General features: G+C 34.9%; 1 protein-coding gene and 1 long non-coding RNA gene across 2 annotated transcripts in view; one reads left to right on the forward strand and one right to left on the reverse strand.

The window, feature by feature from the left end:
- Nucleotides 1-239: 239 nt before the first annotated feature.
- On the reverse strand, nucleotides 240-21,452 carry LOC148759043 (uncharacterized). The gene is made up of 3 exons (XR_016021243.1): nucleotides 21,323-21,452; nucleotides 17,025-17,117; nucleotides 240-375 (listed from the first exon to the last, which is right to left on the reverse strand). It is a non-coding gene; the product is annotated as an uncharacterized LOC148759043 (long non-coding RNA).
- A 167-nt stretch (nucleotides 21,453-21,619) lies between these two features.
- Nucleotides 21,620-23,807, forward strand: part of ATF7IP (activating transcription factor 7 interacting protein) — a 115,409-nt gene continuing 113,221 nt past the window's right edge. The window contains exon 1 of the mRNA XM_019744727.3: nucleotides 21,620-21,821. The gene's annotated coding sequence lies outside the window, so the exon portion shown is untranslated. The remainder of the gene's footprint in view (nucleotides 21,822-23,807) is intronic.

Consider the following 23,807-nt stretch of genomic DNA (forward strand, 5'->3'; position numbering starts at 1 on the left):
ATGCTTCTATCAAACTCCTTTTAGTAGGAGAGCAAAAAATTTTATTGGAAATCTCAAATTTTTTTCAAATCAATACTTTCTATATATTTATAAGTGCCATTTTACTCATTGTATATATGTGTATATGTATATGTATATATATCTGACAATTAAATTTGCGAACTCATCCTAGAAAAAGTGCTACATACCTCATTGCTGAATGTCAATATGGTTACCTTTGAAGTACTCCCCTCGGGAAGCTGTGCATCGACACCAGTGCCTAGTCCATTCTTCAAAGCAATTTTGGAACTCTTTTTCTGGAATCGCCATCAGAGCTGTTGTTGTATTACCCTTGATGCCCGGAATGTCATCAACATGTTTTCCTTTCAATATTTCCTTTATTTTTGGGTAAAGAAAGAAGTCATTGGGGGTCAGAGCAGGTGAGTAAGTAGGGAGGGTGTTCCAATACAGTTATTTGTTTACTGGCTAAAAACTTCCTCACAGTGTCGTGTGAACTGGTGCATTGTCATGATGCAAGAGCCATGAATTCTGTGTTTCCCTGAAAATAAGACCTAGCCAGACAATCAGCTCTTTTGAGCAAAAACTAATATAAGACCTGGTATTATATTATATTATATTATATTATATTATATTATATTATATTATATTATATTATATTATATTATACCCAGACTTATAGTATATTATATAAGGTCGGCTTATAGTAAAATAAGACCAGGTCTTATAAGCAAAAGTTAATACACGACCTTGTCTTATAGTAAAATAAGACCAAGTCTTATATTAATTTTTGCTCCAAAAGATGCATTAGAGCTGATTGTCCGGCTAGGTCTTATTTTCAGGGAAACATGGTTGTTGCTCTATAATGAATCCTTCTCTTCACCATACTCCCATCTTTAAAAGCAAAAAAGCCTCCTGTGACCACACCTACCTTCAGCTAACACTCTTAACATTTCCCTCCTTTTGCCCACTGTTTACAAGCATTGATAAGAAAAATCTCAATGTTTTATATGCTTACTATGCATTTCTTAAGCATTTGATTTCTATCTACCCCTACTCCCAGCTTCCCACTAAAACTGCTATTGCTTAGATGAGCAGTTCCCATAGTGTGGTCTGGGGACCAGCAGATTTTTCTGAGACTCGTTCAGGGATTCCAAAACTAGTTTCCTAATAAAATTAAGATTCCATTTGCCATTTTCACTCTCATTATCTCACAATGGACAAACTAATTCTCCAGAGACTACATGATGTGTTTTATTACAACAGACTGAATGTAGAAGCAGATATGAGAATCCAGCTTTTCTTTGTTAAGTCAGATATTCAAAAGATTTGCAGAAAGGTAAAAAACATAAAACAATGCCTTCTGTCTCATTTATTTTTTTCTCTCGAAAATATAGTTATCATACTTGGTCATAAGATATTATCAATTTTATGTATTGCTAGATTTGATTTCATAATTTTTGTTAAGGAATTTTCCATATTCTCTAATTTGTCTGTACTTTCCCCCCATATCTTTAGCAGGTTTTGGTAGTAAGGTTATCCTGGCCTCATAAAATGAATTGGAAAGTGTTCCTTCCTCCTTTGTTTTATGAAAGGATTTGTGTAATATTGGTATTTTCTTCTTAATTGTGCCTTAGAATTCATAAGTGATACCATCTGAGTATGGAGGATTTTCTTTTTGTGTGTGTATGTGGTCTATTCAGATTTCCCATTTATATTTTTTTTATTTTTCTGATTATTGTTGTCAAGCATTTCTCCTCCTGTGTTCAGATCCTTTACCCATTTTGCCATTGGCGTTTCTGTCGTTTTCAGCTGTTGTGTAGGGACTGGCCCTATGGAGCAGGATTCTCTTTAGTGGGGCTCTGGTGCCTGCCCAGTCTGCCCTTTGTGTGTGTCTTTTGTGGAGGTGGTTGGGTGCTCTGATGTAGTCTCTGGTGTGGTCTGAACCTGACCACTGGTTGTATTAGTTCTGGAGCCTCTTGGAAGGGTCTCTGGTGCAGGCCAAAGTTAGCTGTTGACTGTGTCTTGTCTGGGGCCACTTGGTATGAATTACAAAGTGATCTGCAGACGGTTGCCACTTATGCTGGGTTTGGAGGTGCCTAGGAGAGACTAAGCTGTGAACTGAGACCAGCTGTTAATAGTGTCAGGCTTAGGGTTACTTAGCAAGAGGTATGGGGCACAACAAGGCTAGATTCTGCTTGTTTGGGGTTTGTGAACCTTTGAGAGATTTAGGAAAGTCTGCATCATGAGCCAAGACAGGCTATTTGTATGGAAAAGCCACTGGAACTGGCTTCAGTGGGCCTGCAAGTTTGGTGGAGTGGGGTCTCAGGGAATCACTAGGGTGGGGTGAATGGTGTTAGCTCAGTGGATGGAGACTCAGATATGGCACCAATCTGTTTGTGCAGGGTGGAGGGGTGAGGTTTTAACAAAGGAACAATGGCTTATGCCAGCACTGCTGTTTGGGAGAAAGCTGTCCCTTCAGCCCTCACCCCACAGCCAGACAGTTTAGTTCCTCCCCATATGTCCCTGGAGCCTTTCAACCTACTGCCCCAGTACTGCAGCTCAGAGTGAGTAAGTCCATCTGCAAATACGTCTGTGCATGAGCCATTTAAGAGGAATGCCTGGGACTCTAGCAGCCCTCTATCTCATTCAGCCATAATCTCCACTGGTATTCACGGCCAGAAGTTGTGGGGACTTTGCTCTCTGGCACTGGAACCCTGGCCTGGGGATCCTATTATGCAGCTGGGACCCCTTGCTCCTCAGGGAGCACCTCTGCAGCCCAGATATCCCTCCTGATCTTTAACTGCCACACGTGGATATGGCACCAGGCTGTTTTGTGTCTCTGCTCTTCTTAGTAGTCTTGATGTGGCTTCTTCTTTATATCCTTAGTTATAGGACTTCTGTTTAGCTAGCTTTCAGGTGATTCTCCATGATGGTTGTCCTGTAGTTTAGTTGTAATTTTGATGTGATTGTGGGAGGAGGTGAGCACAGTGTTTACCTACTCAACCATCTTGACTGGAAACTCTGGAGGGTGATCTAGTATTTCTTAATATCTGGTAGGGCAGTCACCTTTCTTTGCTATTCTTTTTCAAAATTGACTTAGTTCTTTTTAGATAGTGTTTATTTTCCTATATTTATCTTGGAATTATTTTATCTACAATCTTTAAAAAATATGGATTGTTTTTACATTTTTTAATGGAAATACTTAAACATATACCAAAGTAGGTAGAATGGTAACAACAGTCTAGTGAACTCCCATGAATTTGATCACCAAACTTTAAAAGTTGTCAACGCATGGCCATTCTTGTCTCATATATTGCTCCCACCTTTTCTTTACTTCACCAGATTATCTTAACTTAGATTACAGATATGATATCATATCTTTATATCAACAAATATTAAATCACTATTCAAAATTTCCTGTGTCACTTTTTTATTTTTAAATTTCTTATTGAGATATAATTGACATATAACATTATACAAATTTTAGATATACAACATAATGACTCGATATTTGTATATATCACAAAATGATCACCACAATAAGTCTAGTTAACATCCTTCATTATACATTTTTTTTCTTGTGATGAGAATTTTTAAGATCTACTGTCTTAGCAACTTTCAAATATGCTTTACAATAGTATTAGCACATTGCATCCTTATGACTTATTTATTTTATAACTGACAGCTTGTATCTTTGACCCCCTTCACCATTATGGCCCAACCTCCCCACCCCACACCTCTGACAACCACCTATTTGTTCTCTATATGTATTATTCAGTTTTTATTTTGTTGGGTTTTTTTTGTTTTGTTTTTTTAGATTCCAAATATAATTGAGATCATACTGTATTTGTCTTTCTCTTTCTGACTTATTTCACTTAGCATCTGCCATCAAGGTCTAACCATGTTGTTGCAAATGGCAAGATTTCATTCTTTTTTATGGCTAAATAGCATTCCATTGTATATACACCAGTTTCTTTATCCATTCATTCATCAGTGGACACTTAGATGTTTCCATGTCTTCGCTACTGTAAATAATACTGCAATGAACATAGGTGCATATATCTTTTCAAGTTAGTGTTTTTGTTTTCTTTGGATAAATATTCAGATGTGGAATTGCTGGATCATATGGTAGTTCTATTTTTAAGTTTTTGAGGGACTTACACATTGTTTTCCATAGGGGCTGCACACATTAAAAAAATAATTTGTTTAAAATAGGATCCAAAGTTGAATGGAGCTAATTGATTTAGCAGCTATTGATGATTATTCCCTGAATTTATTATTTCTTTAGTGTTTGTAAAATAGTAGCGTTAATATTAAAATATAAACCTGATCTTTTCTCTCTTCTGCTTAAATTGTTTTTGATTGTTCTTAGGTTAAAGTGCAACATCCAAGGGACATAGTAGAGTACAGGTAATCCCCATAGAACATGGCATTTCCATAACAGTTCGAGAATTGGGGGAAACCCTCATACAACACGGCATCCTAGAACATGGTTTCACTGTAACATGGTTTGAGAATTAGAGAAATCCCTGAACAACACAGAGCATAATAAGAGCTGTTAAGAGCAAACAATATCTCATTCAAAATTAGGGAAATCCCAGAACAACACAGAACATAATAGGAGCTTTTACGAGCAAAAGATATCTCATTTAAAATTTTTCATTCGAGTGTGGATGTCGTATCAGATTTGACTGCAGAATTTTAAAATGTATTGGAATTTTAAATCCATTTTGTTCGTGGAGTATTAAGTACATACGTTTTAAAACTTTGTGTTTTTCTTTTTACTACCTTATACATATATTAAAAATTTTCGGATGAGTATTATTCAACCTTTTTTAAAGAAATGGTAATTATGTTTTTCATTTTTGTGAATTAATTTGTAGCCCTGAACTATGTCTGGCAGAAATAAAACAAACACTTCTTAAAAGACATTTTATCTTGCTAAAACAAAAATTACAGCTTTTGGATTGGCTCAAAAAGGGAGAAAAAGTATCATATGTCGCAAAAACCTTGGATTTAAATGAAGCAACAATCCAGACTATACAGAAAAATGAACATAAAATTAGGGCTTCCATTGCTGCTGGTTGTTCTATCTCAAATCTATAGAAGTCACGGAGGCATGAAAACTTTTTACAATTTTGGCCTGTATTAATCTCATAAATTTATCCATCAAAGAAGTAAAACTTACAACATTATGTGCTTGTTGGAAAAACATATGGCCAGAGTCAATTCAAAGTGAAAATCTAATCAAGCCAGCAGAAAACACAATGGATGCAATAGTAGAACTTGCAAAGTCTCTAGGAGGGGAAGGTTTTGACAATATCACTGTCGAAGATATCCAAGAATTACTGGTGGAAGAAGAAACTGATGAAGCAAATTTGGTGGAAATGACATCTGGAATATGCCAAGATAATTCAGGGGACGATAGCACAGGTGAAAACGAAGAAGTTAAACACTTTACTCTAAAAAGTATAAAGAAAGGCCTAGACTTAGCCGAACAGTTTGAGCTATATTTCCTAAATGAAAATCCTTCCACTGAAAGAAGCACAAAGTTTAAGAGGGAACTTTACAAGTGCTTTGCACCATATAATGACATTTATAAAGATCTCTCACCTAAAAGCCAGCAATCTAAAATAACAGATTTTTTTTTTTTGCAAAAAGTACAGAATAGAAGTCAAGATAATGTTGAAGAAAGTTCAGAGGATGAAGATATCTTGTCAAAAAGAAAATGCCCTTGGCTAATGGTGCTTAGTAGTGATGACAAAGAAAATGTTATTTAATACATATTAATATGTTATACTTTTGGTGAAAATTGCTTTAATAAAGATATTTCTCTTAATTATAAAAATATAATAGTATGCTTTTTAAATTTTTGGAACCTAACCCCCTTTTTTGTACTAGTTCTTTGTTTTGTATGACGCGGATTTACATAACACGGCATTGTTAAGGAATCTAACAACCGTATTATATGGGGGTTACCTGTATCGTATTCTAGATCAATGATTCTCTACTAATGCTTTGCCCTGGGGGAATTTTCTATTTCTGGATACAAAACAAGTGGGATGATATTCCAGGCTTCATCCAGAGAACTACTGCTGGGTAACACAGAAACCAACAGAATTTTGTGGAAGTCTTTTGCTAGAGAAACACAATTGAAGGTGTGAGGAGCTAAGATGCCAGTAAGAAGAGAGCAGTAGAGAATGGAGGTTGACAAGCTAACAGTTTCCCTTTAAAGACATTTGATAAATCGCGTTGCACAATTTTTAAGCTAAGAAACATAGTAGAATGCTTCCATGAATTAGAGGGGAGTATTTTGCAGTCTCAAGGTGTTGAGGAGATAAAGATTTGAATTTAGAACTTTCTGGGGGAGGACTCAAGTTAACATTCCTGGCATTTAGTTGAAAGCCCTATAGAAGTGTTTAGGTGCAGCGGGAAAAACAAGAGTAGCCAAAGAACCTTGTCTAAATGACATCTCATTGATTAAATGAGCACCTATTATGTCTTCAAAGAAAAAGTAAGGGTAAATCTTTTCTGGAGAAAACAATATCATATGGAGATTTTACAACTTCTATAGATGATATTTAGCACCCAAACAAAAATTACTAGGTATGCCAAGAAACAAGACCATAAGATAGATAAGTGAAGACAAAATAGAAGATAAAATAGATTCTCAGCTGATCCAGACATTGAAAACAGCAGACAAGGACTTTAAAATAATACGTTCAAGAAGATCAGGGAAACAATGAGATGGAAAAAATCAATGAAATTATGGAGAATTTAATCAGAAAACTAGAATATATATAAAGGAATCAAATGAAATTTCTAGTCATAAACTCTAAAATACAATAACTGACCTTAACAAATCAATAGAGGGGTCCAACAGCAGATTAGTGCAGAAAAGATTATTAGTGAACTGAAACTAGAAAATTCTTTCTGAAACACACGCACAAAAAATGAATAAAAAATACAGAAAAGAGCATAAGAGAAATGTTGGAACAATTAAAATGTCTAATATGCATCTAAATGTTGTTCTAGAAGGAGAGGAGAAAGAGTATGTGGCATAAGAAATGTTTGAAGAAATGAATGGCAATGATTTTTCCAAAATTCTCTCAATTTCTTTCTTTTCCTTTTCTTTCCACTCTTCTATCCTTTTCTTCTTCTTTTCCCTATGCTTCAGTTTATATTATGTATTGACTTTTCTTCAAGCTCACTGATCCTTCATCTTTTTAAAGAGATTTTTGTTTAAGTTACATATTTTAAAAAATCTTTTTACATAGCTTTCCTTAAAACATTTATAATAGCAATTTAAAAGTCCTTGTCTCCCAATTCCAACATGTAGTTCACTCTGGGTCTGTTTCTAATGCCTGTGTTTTCTCTTGATTACAAGTCATACTTTCCTTTATATTGGCATGTCTTATATATTTTTAATTGCATGTTGAACTTTGTATATCTAAAGTCAAAGATTGTATTTCCTCAGACATCTTGAGGATGAGATTTGGAGTTCTCTCCTGTGTGTATAATGTACCCATTCCTCTAACAGGACTTTTGAGACTAGGCTTTGTGAGACTGACTACATCTTTTCCAGAAGCAGAACTCCTGCAATGCTTCTGTTGAAACCACCACAACCCAAAGATTTGCAGAATGACTTAATCATACTATTCCAAAGAATATTGCTTTCAAGCAAGGAACTAAGCTTACAGCAAATGAAGTTTGGTGATATGCTCATCTTACAGAATTGACTAGTTTTACCATGTTTCCATCACGTAAAATAACTATTCTAATTAAATGGTGGAGTGGCCTTATGATTTAAACACTAAGTAATCTTTTAGAGAAATTAGAAATATTTTTTAATCTATTGGGGTGACAATTGTTAGTAAAATTACATAGATTTCAGGTGTACAATTCTGTATTACATCATCTATAAATCGCATTGTGTGATCAACACCCAGAGTCAGTTCTCCTTCCATCACCGTATATTTAATCCGCCTTACCCTCATCTCCCACCCCCCACCCCCTTACTCTCTGGTAACCACTAAACTATTGTCTGTGTCTATGAGTTTTTGTTTCTCATTTGTTTGTCTTGTTCTTTTGTTGTTTTTGGTTTATATACCACATATCAGTGAAATCATACGGTTCTCTGCTTTTCTGGTCTGACTTATTTCGCTTAGCATCATACTCTCAAGATCCATCCATGTTGTCACAAATGTTCCTATATCATCTTTTCTTACCACCGAATAGTATTCCATTGTGTATATATACCACAACTTCTTTATCCATTTATCTATTGAAGGACATTTTGGTTGTTTCCATGTCTTGGCCACTGTAAACAAAGCTGCAATGAACATTGGAGCACACGTGTCTTTATGTATAAATGTTTTCAGATTTTTTGGGTAGATACCCAGGAGAGGGATTGCTGAGTCATATGGTAATTCTATTTGTAACTTTTTGAGGAACCTCCACACTGCCTTCCATAATGGCTGCACCAGTCTGCATTCTCTCCAACAGTGTATGAGGGTTCCTTTTTCTCCACAGCCTCTCCAACACTTGTTACTATTTGTCTTGTTGATAGAAATATTTTCTTATACCTTCATATATTCCATTACTACACTCTTTATTTCTTTATGTTGATTCATGTTTCTGACCTACATACTATTCTTTCTCTGAAAGTTTTCCCTGAAAAACTTTAACATTTCTTGGTTGAGTAGTTCTACTGGTAATGAATTATCTGAGTTTTGATTTGCCTGAGGTCATTTTTATTTTTTCTTCATTTTTAAGGATACTTTTGCTGAGTATAGAATTATGGGTTGATTTTTTTTTCAGCATTCAAAAGATCACTTTATTGTCTTATTGCTTGCATAGTTTTTTATGAGACATGTTATAATTCTAAACTTTGTCCCTCTATATGTATCTTTTTTTTCCTCTGGATGCCTTCAAGATTTTTGTTTGTCTTTGGTTGGAAGATATTTTAATATGATATGCCTAAGGTGTGTGATTTTGGTATTTATCCTGCTTGGTATTCTCTGAGTTTCTTGAATCTGTGATTACTGTGTCATTAATTTAAAATATTTTATTAATTATTTATCCAAATATTCTGCTCTGTTCTTTCTTCTCCTTCTGGTATTCAAATTATGCATATGTCAGAGCATTTGATACTGTCTCACATCTCTTGGATATTCTTTTCTTTCATTCATCATTCTTTTTTTATTTTTTTATTGTAGTTTGGGTAGTATTGTACTGACCTATCTTTAAGTTTTATGTTTCTTTGCTTATCTCTGTTGAGGATTGTCTTCCCACACCCTCAAACATTCTCTACCAGAAGGAGGGAGAATGACTGTGGACAGACAAAACAAAACAACTATTGTGAACTATAGAAATTTTCATTACAAGGGATTATGGACTGGCCGGCTCTGTGCTTAATATCTGTAATTCAATCTTACAGTCATAAAGACAGATTCAAATTAGCAGTCTTAATTTACCATGGAAATTGAATGTTCTTTATTTTAAATTGGGGATATCTACTAAGTATTATTCATTACAGTTTTTTTAAACACCCAATATAGGGTCTAGCATACAGTATATTAGTTTCCTTCACTCCTTCCCCTTTGTAAAACTACTGCTTTGCTGAATATATTACAGAGGAATACCTCTTTAACATCCTGAAAACTTTGTTATTTTTCTCTAGCTTGTTCCTTTCTACCTCTACAAATTGTAAATATAGGTCTTCCTTTATTAGAAAAAACATTAATTTGGGTTTTGTAGACTAGAGCATCCTAACTGAGGTACCAAGATACAATGATGTGCTAAGATTCATTGGTGTGCCATTTATAGGTTACAGGTATGCAGATACAGTCAGCTTGGGTCTGGGGCAGCAGGAACCCCAGCTATCTTTGTTTTCCCCAGACCATGAGCAGCCTCTTTCATTTACCACAGTGTCCCATACAAAAGCAGTATTGTCAATTTTCAGTTTGCACTTTGACTGAAAATACTATAGTTCTGCAAAGGGAAATTAGGGAGATTAATTTCTGGAATTAATTTAATTTTCCAAAAGTGATTTTATCAATACAGATTGGATAAGAGCTAGAATATGAAAATTAGGTACAAGATACTTAGGTACAAGAGGTCCTTAGGTACAAGAGATCGTTTTGGTGCTGTGGACATTTGGACTCTGCAATTTTATTCCAGATATTTTATACCTTATCTAATTATTCTATATTCTTCAGTTCAATACACAGCAGTTAAGTAAGAACATTGCTTAACATGTATAAAAGAAAAGAACTAGACTCTACTTTAAGAAATTCATCCGACCAAGGGTATCTGCTGTGTACATAATTTAGTGCAGTGATGTAATTTCACTAGTGATTGTAGAAGCTCTATATTTGTTGATAGCTGAACATTTAACAGTTTCACTCATTTTTTTTCTTTTTGATTGGGGAATATTGGGTACACTGTTTTTCCAGGACCCATCAGCTCCATGTCAAGTCATTGTTTCCAATCTAGTTGTGGAGGGTGCAGCTCACTGGCCAATGTGGGAATCGAACTGGTGACCTTGGTGTTATGAGCACTGTGCTTTAACCACTGAGCCACCGGCCACACCAATAATTTCATTCTTTTATCCTATTAGGTGAATCCTTTTAATTGCTAAAATTATTTACTTTTATTTTTTACCAAATCAATACATGCAGTTTAAAAATCTAATAGTGCTAAAAGCCTTATAATAAAAATAGCATTCTGCTACCCCTTCCCTCCCTACTGCACCCCTTTTTCCAAAAACACCCACTTAAATTTTGAAGCTCTATCTGTTAATTGACTACATGTTTCTAAGTGACATTCATTTTTTAATTCAACCATTTATTTATTAAAATACTAGTATGGTAGATTAGGAGTCATCTCACTTATAACCAATTCCTCCAAATTATCCTTCCCTTGATTGTCTCAACGTGGCTAAAGCATTATGAATTCAACAAACAATATTTACATTATTTAGACTTGGTAAATATTATTGACTGTTGAACCAAATAATGCCCTAAAATTATATTTTCCTTCTTCTCTAAGTTAATTTTTCTTAGGGTAGTAACTGCACTGTTTTTCATTTCCTGTTCTTTTTATTGAGGATTGTTTTCCCATACCCTCAAACATTCTCTAAAAACAGTTTTTCACATGGTCCAATGTATCAGAGTATTTATTATTCCCATTTCCCTCTAGAGATGTCTCTGAAGCAGTCTCTCCTATCCTATTCCAATCATGACTTGTTCTTTTCCTTTTTATTCATTTCTAATTGTTGTCTATTATACTGGGATCTTTTCCCCAGAATCCACTTTCTTCTTTTTGGTTAATGTCCTCATTTTGGTAGATGGCATCCTTGATTACGATTCCCGTGAAAGTGGAGCAGCTGGATGGCTCACTTGGTTACAGCGTGGTGCTCATAACACCAAGGTCGCCAGTTTGAGCCTCACATTGGCCAGTGTGCTGCATCCTCCACAACTAGTTTGAAAAACAACAACTTTACTTGGAGCTGAGCTGCGCCCCCCACAACTAGATTGAAAACAATAACTTGAATTGGAGCTGATGGTCCCTGGAAAAACACACTGTTCCCCAATAATCCCCAATAAAATATTTTTAAAAAGATTCCTGTGAAATTGTATATGAGAGGTAAAGTTTTGAGATTTTGCATAGCTGAAAAAGTCTCTAATCTAGCTTCATATTTGATTGATAATTTAGTTATAAAATTGAATGTTGAGAAGCATTTTCACTTAGAAATTTGAAGATAATACTTCAGAATGTCTTCAAGCTTCCAATATTATTATTGAGAAGCTTAATATCATTTTTATTTTTTATGCTATGTATATGTGGCCTATTATTCCCCTATACCCATCCTGCCATAAACTTTTAGGATCTTTCCTCTATTCCCAAGATCTTGAAATTTCAAAGTGAAGGGCCTAGGTATATGTCTTATGCTTTGTACTGACTTTCAGTGAACCCTTTGAATTTGGACTCTTGTATCCTTTACTTCTGGGAAATTTTCATTTCATATATCTTGAAAATGTCCTCGCCTCGCTTGGATCTTTTATCTTTTTTGAACTACTAGTTGTATGCTGGACCTCCTGGATTGATCCTCTTTTTTTCTATTTTCCACTCTTTGAGTTTCTTGAATCTGACAACTTAACACTCAAAAAAACACTTTAATTTTTAAAATTTTGGTAATAATATTTATAATATCCAAGATTTGCTCTTGTTCTGTTTTCCTTAAATCATGGGAAAATATACATAACATAAAACTTATCATTTTAACCATGTGTGAGTGTACAATTCAGTGGCATTAGGTACATCCACAATTTGGGGCAATTATCACCATCATCCATTTCCAGAACATTTTCATCATCCCAAAAGAGAAACTCTACTCATTAAACAATAACTCTTCATTCCCCACTTCCCCAAGCCACGGGTAACCTTTATTGTACTTTTCATCTCCATAAATTTGCCCTAGTTTATGTAAGTGCATGTAAGTGCATTAGTGCATGTAAGTGGAATCATACAATATCTGTCGTTTTGTGTCTGGCGTATTTTACTTAGCATAATGTTTCCAAGGTTCACCCATGTTATAGCATATATCAGGGTTTCATTCCTTTTTATGGATGAATAATTTACCATTGTATGTATATACCGTATTTTGTTTATCTGTTCAGTTGTTGATAGACGTGGGTTTTTTTCCCACCTTTTGGCTATTGTGAGAAATGCTAATATAAACATTTGTGTACAAGTATCTCTTTGAATCCCTGCTACCAATGCTATTGGGAATATACCCTAGGAATGAAATTGCTGGATCTGTGGTAATTCTGTTTCAACTTTTTGAGGAAATGCTGAACTGTTTTCCATAGAGGCTGTCTGTCCCATTTTATATTCCCACCAGCCATGCGTGAGAGTTCCAATTTCTTTACATTCTTATCAACATTTCTCTTTTTCTTTGGTTTTTCGTGATAGCCCTCCTAATTGGTGTGATGTGATATGTCATTGTGGTTTTGATTTGCATTTTCCTAATTACTAATGGTGTTGAGCATCATTTCAAGTGCCTATTGGCCATTTGTATATCATTTTTGGAGATGTGTATTTAAGTCCTTTGCCTATTTTTGAATTGGGTTTTGTTGTTGTTGACTTGTAGGAATTCTTTAGAATTCTGAATATTAATTCAGATTTGCAAAGATTTTACCTGTTAGGTGGGTTGTCTTTTCATTGTCTTAATAGTGTCTTTGGATGCACAAAAGTTTTTAATTTTTTAAAAACAGATAAATTAACATGTAACATTGTATTAGTTTCAGGTGTATAACATAATGATTTGATATTTGTATATATTGTGAAATGATCACCGCAGTAAGTCTAGTTAACATACATCACCACACATAGTTTGAAATTAATTTTCTTGTGATGAAAACTTTTAAAATTGACTCTATTAGCAACTGTCAAATATACAAAACAGTATTATTAACTATAATCACCATGCTGTGCATTACATCCCCATGATTTCTTGCATAACTGAAAATGTGTACCTTTTGACCACTTTCGCCCTTAGGCCTTCCCCCACCCCATACCTCTGACAACCACCTATTTGTAACCTGTATCTATGAGTTTGTTTTTTTTTTTTAGATTCCACATATAAGGGAGATCATACAGTATTTGTTTTTGTCTGACTTATTTCACTTAGCAAAATGCCATCAAGGTCCATCCATGTCGTTGCAAATGGTAAGATTTCATTCCTTTCCTACAGCTAAGTAATATTCATATATATGAATATTATATTCATATGTATACATACATATACATACATACATACATATATATATATATATATATATATATATATATATATATATTCATCAGCATTCATTGATGGACACTTAGGTTGCTTCCATGTCTTGGCTATTGTAAATAATGCTGCAGGGAACATGGAGGTGCATATGTCTTTTTGGATTAATGTTTGAATTTCCTTTGGATAAATACTCAGAAGTGGAATTACTGGATCATAACGTAGTTCTATTTTCAATTTTTTGAGGAACCGCCATACTGTTTTCCACAGTAGCTACACCAATTTACATTCCTACCAACAGTGCACAAGGGTTCCCCCCTTTTATCCTCATCCTTGCCAACATTTGTCATTTCTTGTCTTTTTGATAATAGCCATTTTAATAGGTATGCAGTGGTTTTGATTTGCATTTCCTTGATGATTAGTGATAATTAGTGATCTGCATACCTTTTCAAGTATCTGTTGGCCATCTGTGGGTCTTTGGTAAAAATGTGTTTCAGATCCTCTGACCATTTTATAATTGGACAGTTTCATTATTTTTGCTATTGAGTTATATGAGTTGTTGTTGTTGTTTTTAATATGTTGTGGAAATTAACACCTTATCAGATACATATGGTTTGCAAATATTTTCTCCCATTCTGTAGGTTGCCTTTTCATTTTTTTGACAGTTTCCTTAGTTGTATAAAGGCTTTTCAATTTGATGTAGTCCCACTTGTTTATTTTTGCCTCTGTTGCCTTTGCTTTTGGTTTCAAATCTAAAAAAGCATTGCTAAGACTGATGTCAAGGAGCTCATCACCTATGTTTTCTTCTAGAAGTTGTATGGTTTCAGGTCTTGCATTCAATTCTTTAATCCATTTTGAGTTAATTTTTGTGTATGGTGTAAGATAGTGGTCCAGTTTCATTCCTTTGCATATGGCTGTCCAGATTTCCCAACACCATTTATTGAAGAGATTGTCCTTTCCCCATCGTATAATCTTGGCTCCTTTTCGTAATGAATTTACCATATATGATCTCTAATCTATCCTATCGATCTATGTGTTTGTTTTTATGTCAATACCATACTGCTTTGATTACTATGTCTTTGCAATATAGTTTGAAATCAGGCAGCAGGATGCCTCCAGCTTTGTTCTTCTTTCTTAAGATTGCTTTTGCTATTTGGGTTTTTTGTGGTCCCATACAAACTTTAGGACTTTTTGTTCTATTTCTGTGAAAAATGCCATTGGAATTCTGATAGGGATTGAATGAATCTATAGATTGCTTTGGGTAGTATGGACATTTTAACAATATCAATTTTTCCAGTCCTTAAGGACAAACTATTTTTCTATTTGTGTTTTTTCCAATTTCTTTCATTATTGTCTTATAATTTTCAGTGAACAGATCTTTCACCTTCTTGGTTAAATTTATTCCTAGGTATTTTATTTTGATGCAATTATAAATGAAATTCTTTTCTCAATTTCTCTTTCTGATAATTAGTGTGTAGAAATGCAACAGATCTTTGTATTTTGATTTTATATCCTGCAACTTTACTGAATTAGATTATTAGTTCGAACAGTTTTTCGGTGGAGGTTTTAGCGTTTTCTATATATATAATATCAGGTCATATGCAAGTACTGACACTTTCAGTTCTTCCTTTCTGAGTTGGATACCTTTTATTTCTTTTTCTTGACTAATTGCCATGGGTAGGTCTTCCAATACTATGTAGAATAAAAGTGGTGAGAGTGGGCATCCTTGTCTTGTTTCTTATCTTAGAGGAAGTTTTCATATTTTCATCATTGATGATGTTAGCCGTGGGCTTGTCACATATGGTCTTTATTATGTTAAAGTATGTTCCCTCTATACACATTTTGTTAAGTTTTTATCATAAATGATGAATTTTGTGAAAGATTTTTTGGCATATATTGAGATGATCATTTGATTTTTACCCTTCATTTTATTAATGTGGTATATCATATTTGATTTGCAGATTTTGAATCATCTTTGTATAACTGAAATAAATTCCACTTTATCATGGTGGGTGATCCTTTCACTGTATTGTTGAATTAGGTTTGCTAATATTTTGTTGAGGATTTTTGCATCTATGTTCATCTGGAATATTACCCTGTAAGTTTCTTTCCTTGCGGTGTTCTTGTCTAGTTTTGGTATCAGGGTAATGCTGGCCTCCTAAAATGATTTTAGAAGTGTTCCCTCCTTTCCTATTTTTTGAAAAATTTTGAGAAGGATTAGTATTAATTAATCTTTAAATGTTTGGTAGAATTCACTAGTGAAGCTATCTGGTTCTGGGCTTCTTTTATTCGGAGGTTTTGATTACTAATTCAGTCTTCTTACTAGTAATCGGTATGTTTACGTTTTCTATTTCTTCATGCTTCAGTTTTGGTGGATTGTATGTTTCTAGGAATTTATCTATTTCTTCTAGGTTGTCTAATTTGTTGGCATATAATTATACATAGTAGTGTCTTACGATCCTTTGTATTTCTGTGATATGAGTTATTTCTGATTTTATTTATTTGAATCATCTCTCTTTTTTTCTTGGTGAGTCTAGCTGAATGTTTATCAATTTTGTTTGTCTTCTCAAAAAACAAGCTTTTCATTTCAGTTTTTCCTATGGTCTTTTTGTCTCTATTTCATTTATTTCCACTTTGATATTTGTTATTTCCTTCCTTGTGCTCATTTGGTGCTTCATTTGTTTATGTTTTCTAGTTTCTTGAAATGTAAAACTAGGTTTTTAGACACTTTTTTTTCTTGATGTAGGCATTTATTACTATGATGTTCGCTCTTAGAAACTGCTTTTGCTTCACCCAATAAGCTTTGGTATGTTGTAGTTCCATTTTCATTTGTCTCAAGGTATTTTTTTTTAATTTTGGTTTTTTAATTTGACACATTGGTTGTTCAGTAATGAAATATTTTGTATTAAAATGAAATTATTTATAAGTCTAGAATTTAATGTAATTAAATTCATTTATGTTACATCAGCATCTACGTGTATGATATACAAATTAAAAGTAATATGGATGATCTAATATTTCAAAAAACTTTCCAAAAGCTATGTACAAATATTGGGAATACTGCAATAAGTTCTGAGTACCCACAGAGCCACAAACTGGAACATGCAAACAAGAAAGAAAAGAGAGGCTTGACACTACTGGCAAATGACTTTGTTATGCAAAAATCGATTGTATCTGTATTGATAGAGAAGAAGGATCTGAGAAGTTAATTTAACTTTTTTCTTACCTGAGTTATTTTGCTGCTCAAAATTTACATACTCTGAAACTGTGTGTGTGTTTCAACCCATTGACCTTCACAGCATTCTGATAGTTGCCTTTTCTGTTAAGGACACAGAGCAAGATATATAGAGAAACATTTCCCTGAAGCTTTGAATAATATTATGAGAATAGATACTTAAGGTCACAGTTCTCAGTATGGTAGTGCTGAGTGTCAGATTCTGAGTGACAAAGGCATCCATATGTTCTTTTAAATATGTATGTATATTTATGTAGGTGCTCTCTAAAATATGGGACCAGGACAGAGGCCCCTCTTGCCCAGGTATAATCTCAGTACTGGTTCTTTTTTTTTTACTGAGTGCCAGTTAAATATCTTCTAATGGGAACCATTTCATCTATTTAGGTCACCTATGTACCTTGGAAGATGGTTTAGATACCCCTTCCATTCTCTGATGACTTCCTGTATTTGTTTTCTATCACCAAGTTACAAATTACCACAAACTTGGTAACTTACAACGACGTGCATTCATTGTCTCAGTTTCTGTGTATCAGGAGTTTGGGTCTGACTTAGATGGATCCTCTGCTCAGAGTCTCACAGAGCTACAATCAAGGTATTAATTGGACTGCATTTTCATCTGAGAGCTTGACTGGTAAAGAATTTGCTTCCAAGCTCATTTGGTTTGTTGGTAGAATTTATTTCCTTTTGGCTATACTATTGATGTTCCTGCCTTTTTTTTCTGGTTGTTGGCTGCAGCCTAGCCTCAGGTCCTAGAGGCTACCCAAAGATTCTATAAGCCACTTGTAGTAACTTTCCATCTGGGCTTCCTCAACTTGGCTGCTTAGTTCATCAAACCAGCAAGGAGAATCTCCTCAGGGAAGGCCCAACTCCTTTTTAAAGGGCCTTTTCCAGATTAAGTCAGGTCCAACCAAGATAATCTCTCTTTTGGTTAACTCCATATTGATATTTGGCACTTTAATTACATCTGCAAAATTCTTTCACCTTTGCCATATTCTATTGACTAGAAGCAAGTCATGGGTTCTGCCCACACTCCAGTGGACAGGATTATACAGATGTGAACACAAAAAGGTAGAGATTATTTTAGAGGTCTGTTTACCACAGTTCCTATTCCCGAGAGTTGTTTTTTGAGTTTTCCCAGGTTTGCCTACTTAACACTTCAGTAAACTTCTCTGCAAATTGGAGAACAATAATGCAAATTATCAGGTTGTGGTTAATTCATATCCTTTCTTAATGGTAGTGTCAGATGTGCAGATAGAAAGTGCTCAAGTTAAGCTATATCTGTACTATTACTATTCTAAGTACTGCTACTATTATTACTATTATTACTACTACAATTACTATTAGCTGACACTTATTGAGATATTACTATATAGCCAGTATTGCTCAGTGGTTGACCAGAATTTAATCTTCATAAAAACTTTATCAGATAGAAGCTATTTTTTATCATACCCATTTTATATTTCAGGAAGCATTTGCATAGAGAAGTTTAGAACATGCAGCAAGTAAGTAAGATTCCAATTCAGGTAGTAAGCCTTCAGAGCCCATTTTTTTAAGCACTAATATTTGTCTGTCTCTTATGTTATAGTACTTAGAAACTTCAATTTTCCTTTTCAGCTATTCCTTTTTCCAGTTTATTCTATCTTTTTTTTAAAAATTGGGGAATATTGGGGAACAGTGTGTTTTCTCAGGATATCAAGTCGTCGTTTTCAGTCTAGTTGTACAGGGAGCAGCTCACTGGCCCATGTGGGATTCGAACCAGTGACCTAGGTGTTATGAGCACTGCATTCTAACCACGGAGCAAACTGGTTGCCCACTGGTGGCTCAGCTCCAAGTTCAAGCAGCTCCAAACTCAAGCTGTTGCCTCTCACTGGTCCACGTGGGAATCGAACTGAATCGAACTCGGTGTTATGAGCACTGGCGCTCCAACCACTGAGCCAAGCGGCAGCCCACCTGAAGCTCAGCTCCGAGCTCTAGCCGTTGTTTCCAATCTAGTTGTGGAAGGTGCAGTTCACTGGCCCACGTGGGAATCGAACCGGCAACCTTGTTGTTAAGAGCTCACAGTCTAACCAACTGAACCATACAGCCACCCCAGTATTCTATTTTTCAAAAGTTCTGTTTTCCTTGTTTAATTTCTGCTCAATTGCTACAACTGAAAACATTTATTTATGTTTATTATTTTAGGTAGTTTTGGGTTTTGGATTTTTTTTTTCTGTCAGAAGTTCTGAGATCTTGTTTTATTCAGGCATTTTTTTCTAGAAGCATATTCAGAAAGTATGTATAAAGAAGGCCATAACGGTGAGTAAAATATGGAAATCTTTCAGTTGTTCTGTGCTAGACCAAGCAGTTCCAATCACATACTTCCACTAGAGGTTGTATCCCTTATATTCCCCATCCTGAATATTCCTCCTACCATTGAGTCCACGTCAGTCCCCAACCGAAGAACCCCTGAATCTCTCCACAGTCCTACAACTAGAAGATTAACATCTTACAAAGTAGCGAGTATTCAAGCCTGCTTCTATTTTAATTGGTCAGTACCTAATGCCACAGGGATTGATAATTATTTTGAATATCATCTTACCTAGAAGTTGAAACTATACCTTTTTTCATTCTTCAGTGTCTTTGAGTTTCTGTTTTATCTAACTTGAATTCTCTTTGTTTTGTGCTTATTCTGACAACCACTTTTAGTTCTACATTATGAGTCAGGTCAAATATCACCTCTTCTATGAATTTTTGCTGTATACTACAAGAAAGATTTAGGTCCTCTTGTTTTATATTTCTTTTATACTTAGTGTATACCTCCATGACAATACTAATTTCATATTATTTATCTGTATATATGACTTATTCCCCACTTAGAGGCAGTGTCATTTCCTGTGGGCATCTCCAATGCTTAGAATAGTATGTGAGTACATAATAAATACTATACTTGTTGAATGAAGAAACAATGAATTGGTTAGGTCAACCAACAGGTAGAATAGCTGAAGAGACTATAAATGTGTGGTTGAGAATATCTGGGGACAATCAAATACAATAAAATTGTCTAGTTGAAGACGTAGGGAGACAAGTCTAGAATATCAGCATATCTAAGAAAATAGATCAATTGTTGAGTTAGTGCTGAATTATTTTTCCCTTTGCCATTAGCCTAGACAGTTGAGAGTAAAGTATTATAAAAATGATTCCTTTTTACTTGCTTATAGAAGATATACAAAGAGAAACCTAATGGATTCTATTATCCCAATCCCATTTCTCTTACTATAGAATGTAACTTTTAATATCAATGTCAATATTTGTGATTTACTGAGCATTTATTTTATAATTGAGCACCTATAAATTGTAACATAAATTTGTTATAATTGAGCCTCTATTTGAAATATATTGAACACCTATGTACAATTTTCTGTGCTAAGTACTTTATAAAGCCTAGCAATTAAGCAATACAAGTGTTATTTCCTGACTTAAACCTTTTAAGTGATTCCTCATTGCTCTCACAATAAAGTCCAGCTTTTAGGTAAGAAATCTATTAAACCAGTTTTCATCTTAGAGATTACCTTTTAGGAAGGCATTACTGATTCTCCAAATCTGGATTAGATGATATTCTTAAAAGCCACCCAGCATCAACTAAGTTAAAAGGCCCAAATTATAAAAACCAGTGTCAACCACCCTGCACTAGTTTCTTAATTATTTACAAAACCTGTTCACTTTTCTGTCTTCTCCACGATAGTATAGATTTCTTGAGGATAGGCATCTAATATAGGTCTGGAACCGAGTGATTGCTAAATACTAAATGAATTGATTAATTTAAGGGAGAAATTACATTAAAAAACAATAACCAAACTTTATGATCTATTTGTCAAGCTTTTCTTGCTTTGCATAACACCCTTATTCTTATCCTATCTTTTTGCCTTCCCAGCCGATTTGAACTACAGGAATTATCACCATTTTAGAGATAAGAAAACTGAGTAACACACTTATTCCACGTAACAGGCAAGTAAGAAGAAGTACTTGGGTGTAAGCCCAGATCTCCCAAAGGAGTAGCACCTTCTCCACTACCTCCCGTGACTTTCATTAAGGGTTGGCTCCCACTATAAAATTGCATATAAGGAATACAACTTCTAGTGGAAGTATGTGATTGGAACTGCTTGGTCTAGCACAGAACAACTGAAAGAAAAGATGTGTTTTCGTCATTCCTTCATTACTTATACTTAGTACACTTAGTGAATTTTTAATATAAATCAACATACTCCAGCATTTTTGAAAATCTTCCCCTCAGCTCTTTAACTCTCACCTACCTGTTTCCTTCCTTCCTTCTTTCTAAGACTCATAGAGGGCGCTCAAAAAGTGCTACTCACTGGTCGAAGTTCCACTGAAAAACACCTCACACTGCAACTGAAAGGCACAGCGCCACCACCTCAGACTTCCTTCTCTCTTCCACGACAGGAGGCGTGGCCAATTTCCCTCATTCAAATAAAAAAAAAAATAAGCCAGGCGATTTGCATGGGAAACGGCCAGTCCGAGAGCCTATTGGCTGATAGCGCAGGGGGCGTGGTCAACATTACGACCACTGAGCCCCGCCTATAGTAATTTGCATAACGGCCCCGCGCGTGCAAGGGAGAAGCGGGTTTGTTTTTGAATCTGCGGCAGCGCGGCGACGGCGGCGCGGCGGCAGCGGCGGCGGCGGCGCGGCGAGTGAAGCGCGCGAGACTGAGGAGGCAGCGTTGGGGACGGCTACGGGAAACGGCTCTCTGGGAAGGATCTTGGTTCCCCCTCCCTCATCTCGCGACCCGAAAGGTATATGTGCAACCTAGGGGCTGTTAGAACCATATTTTCTTAAATTACTATTGTATTTCTGAAGAGTCAAGACCGCATTATGGCGGCTGCGGGAGTTGTGTTTGCGCCTGCGCGGTTGCGGAGCTGCGGGCGGCGCTGCATGGGAGCACGTGATCTTGCGGGTCCGGCTCTAGCTGCAGTTGTGCAGCTGGCGGGGCGGTGGCTGCGCAAGCGCAATATTCATTTTCAAGATCTAATGTTCTTGCTGGACGCCATTTGGGTTCTAGATTTAATTTACCTCCTTCTAGAGGGGTTACATTTTGTTACCCTAAAATTCTCACATTTTTCAGGGAAAACGTTTCTTTTATGTTTTACTTTTGTACTGACCTCAAACTGTTTTTTTATATTTCTCCGATTCTCTGAGAAGCTGTAGACTTACTTTCTGTAAAAGTGATCGTCACTGGTGGTTCTTGATTATAATTTCACTTTTAGTGTGTTGCTGGATTTCAGTTTATATTTAGGGAGATAAAGATCAGCACCTAGTGGTGTTCTCACGGGAAGTGCATTTATTTGAACTGCATGTTTGCAATTATATTTTTAACCCTGTTTTACCAATACTGTTATGGAATGTTTACAAAAGACAAACAATTTGAGTTTTGGAAATATAAGGAGGTCTTGTTTAAGAAGTAATCTTAATCTCCTTGGGTGTTTATTTTTTTAAAATGTTTGATCCTAATTCAAGGAAGTTCCAATTTTAATCAGTTTGTTCCTCTTATACATGCATTTGAGTTTTACATTTTTTCAGTCTCTGGTCACTTGTCTATTACTGCTTCAGTTAGATCATTTTTGTTACTGCTTAAAAATTAAGCCATTTTCTTAGCATTTTGTTTGTTATAATACATAAAATATAACACTTGGTACATTTTTCTGATAAAAAACTCTGCAAAGATCTCCCACCTACACTGAGGCCATTATGAGGAAGTGAACCATCAATAAAAATAAAAACAAATTAGCTGATTAAAATAAAAAGTTCCCCATATACATACGTGTGAGATAAAATTGTTGTGTTTGATCTTTTTTAAAGTTATAAGTGTGTTCCTGTTTTTACTTTCTTAAAGAAGGTAGTTATAAGTAAGTTACTGATTATTTGACTTTAAAATGGTAGTGTCATTATATGTAAATCTTATATAACACCTCTGGGAGAAGTTTTACACGATTTGATATAATTCTACCATTGTGCAAATTATTTCTTACTGTTCTAAAAACTTGTAAATGGTTTTCATAAACTTCATTTGTGGTTTGTCTATGTAACAATTGGTGTTTTGGTTGGTTATATAACTCAAGTTTAATTCAGTCACCTGTCAGATGAAGAAGTGGTTATTGCTTTGTAATCTTGGTTGCTTTAGGGACGTTTTTATTGCCTAAAATAAGCACCATTACTAAGTATTAAGATGTAATTGACAGGAATACTTGTGGTTGGTGGATTTTAAAAAAAAGTGACATTATATACGAATATGAGATAGAATGGAGTGATAGGAAAAATTCTCCTTTATTCTTAACATGACATTATATACGAATATGAGATAGAATGGAGTGATAGGAAAAATTCCTCTTTATTCTATTCTGACAATAAAAATTTGTCGTTCATGTAATTCCTGGACTTCTGAAGTCTTCTACAACAGAACAATATTTAGAAGGCAGTTGTATAATCTTCCCTTTTATACACACCCCTCCCCCACCTCCTTTGACATTGTTTCTGGTGTTTTTTAGAGTTGAAAATATGTTGTTTTTTCTGTATTAGTGAGTATGTGTATACACATAGATATTTAAGTTAAGAAAAGAACTTTGATCTCAGGGCATGGTAGACTTTGCACTTCCATAAAAGTGAAATGTTTTGGTATATATACATATATATGTATGTATATATATACATACATATACATATATATATACACATATATATTTATGTACGTATGTGTGTGTGTGTATATATATATATATATATAT

This window comes from Rhinolophus sinicus, chromosome 1, assembly GCF_057876585.1.
Source record: "Rhinolophus sinicus isolate RSI-liver-muscle chromosome 1, RSI-T2T, whole genome shotgun sequence".
NCBI classification, from domain to species: Eukaryota; Metazoa; Chordata; class Mammalia; order Chiroptera; family Rhinolophidae; genus Rhinolophus; species Rhinolophus sinicus.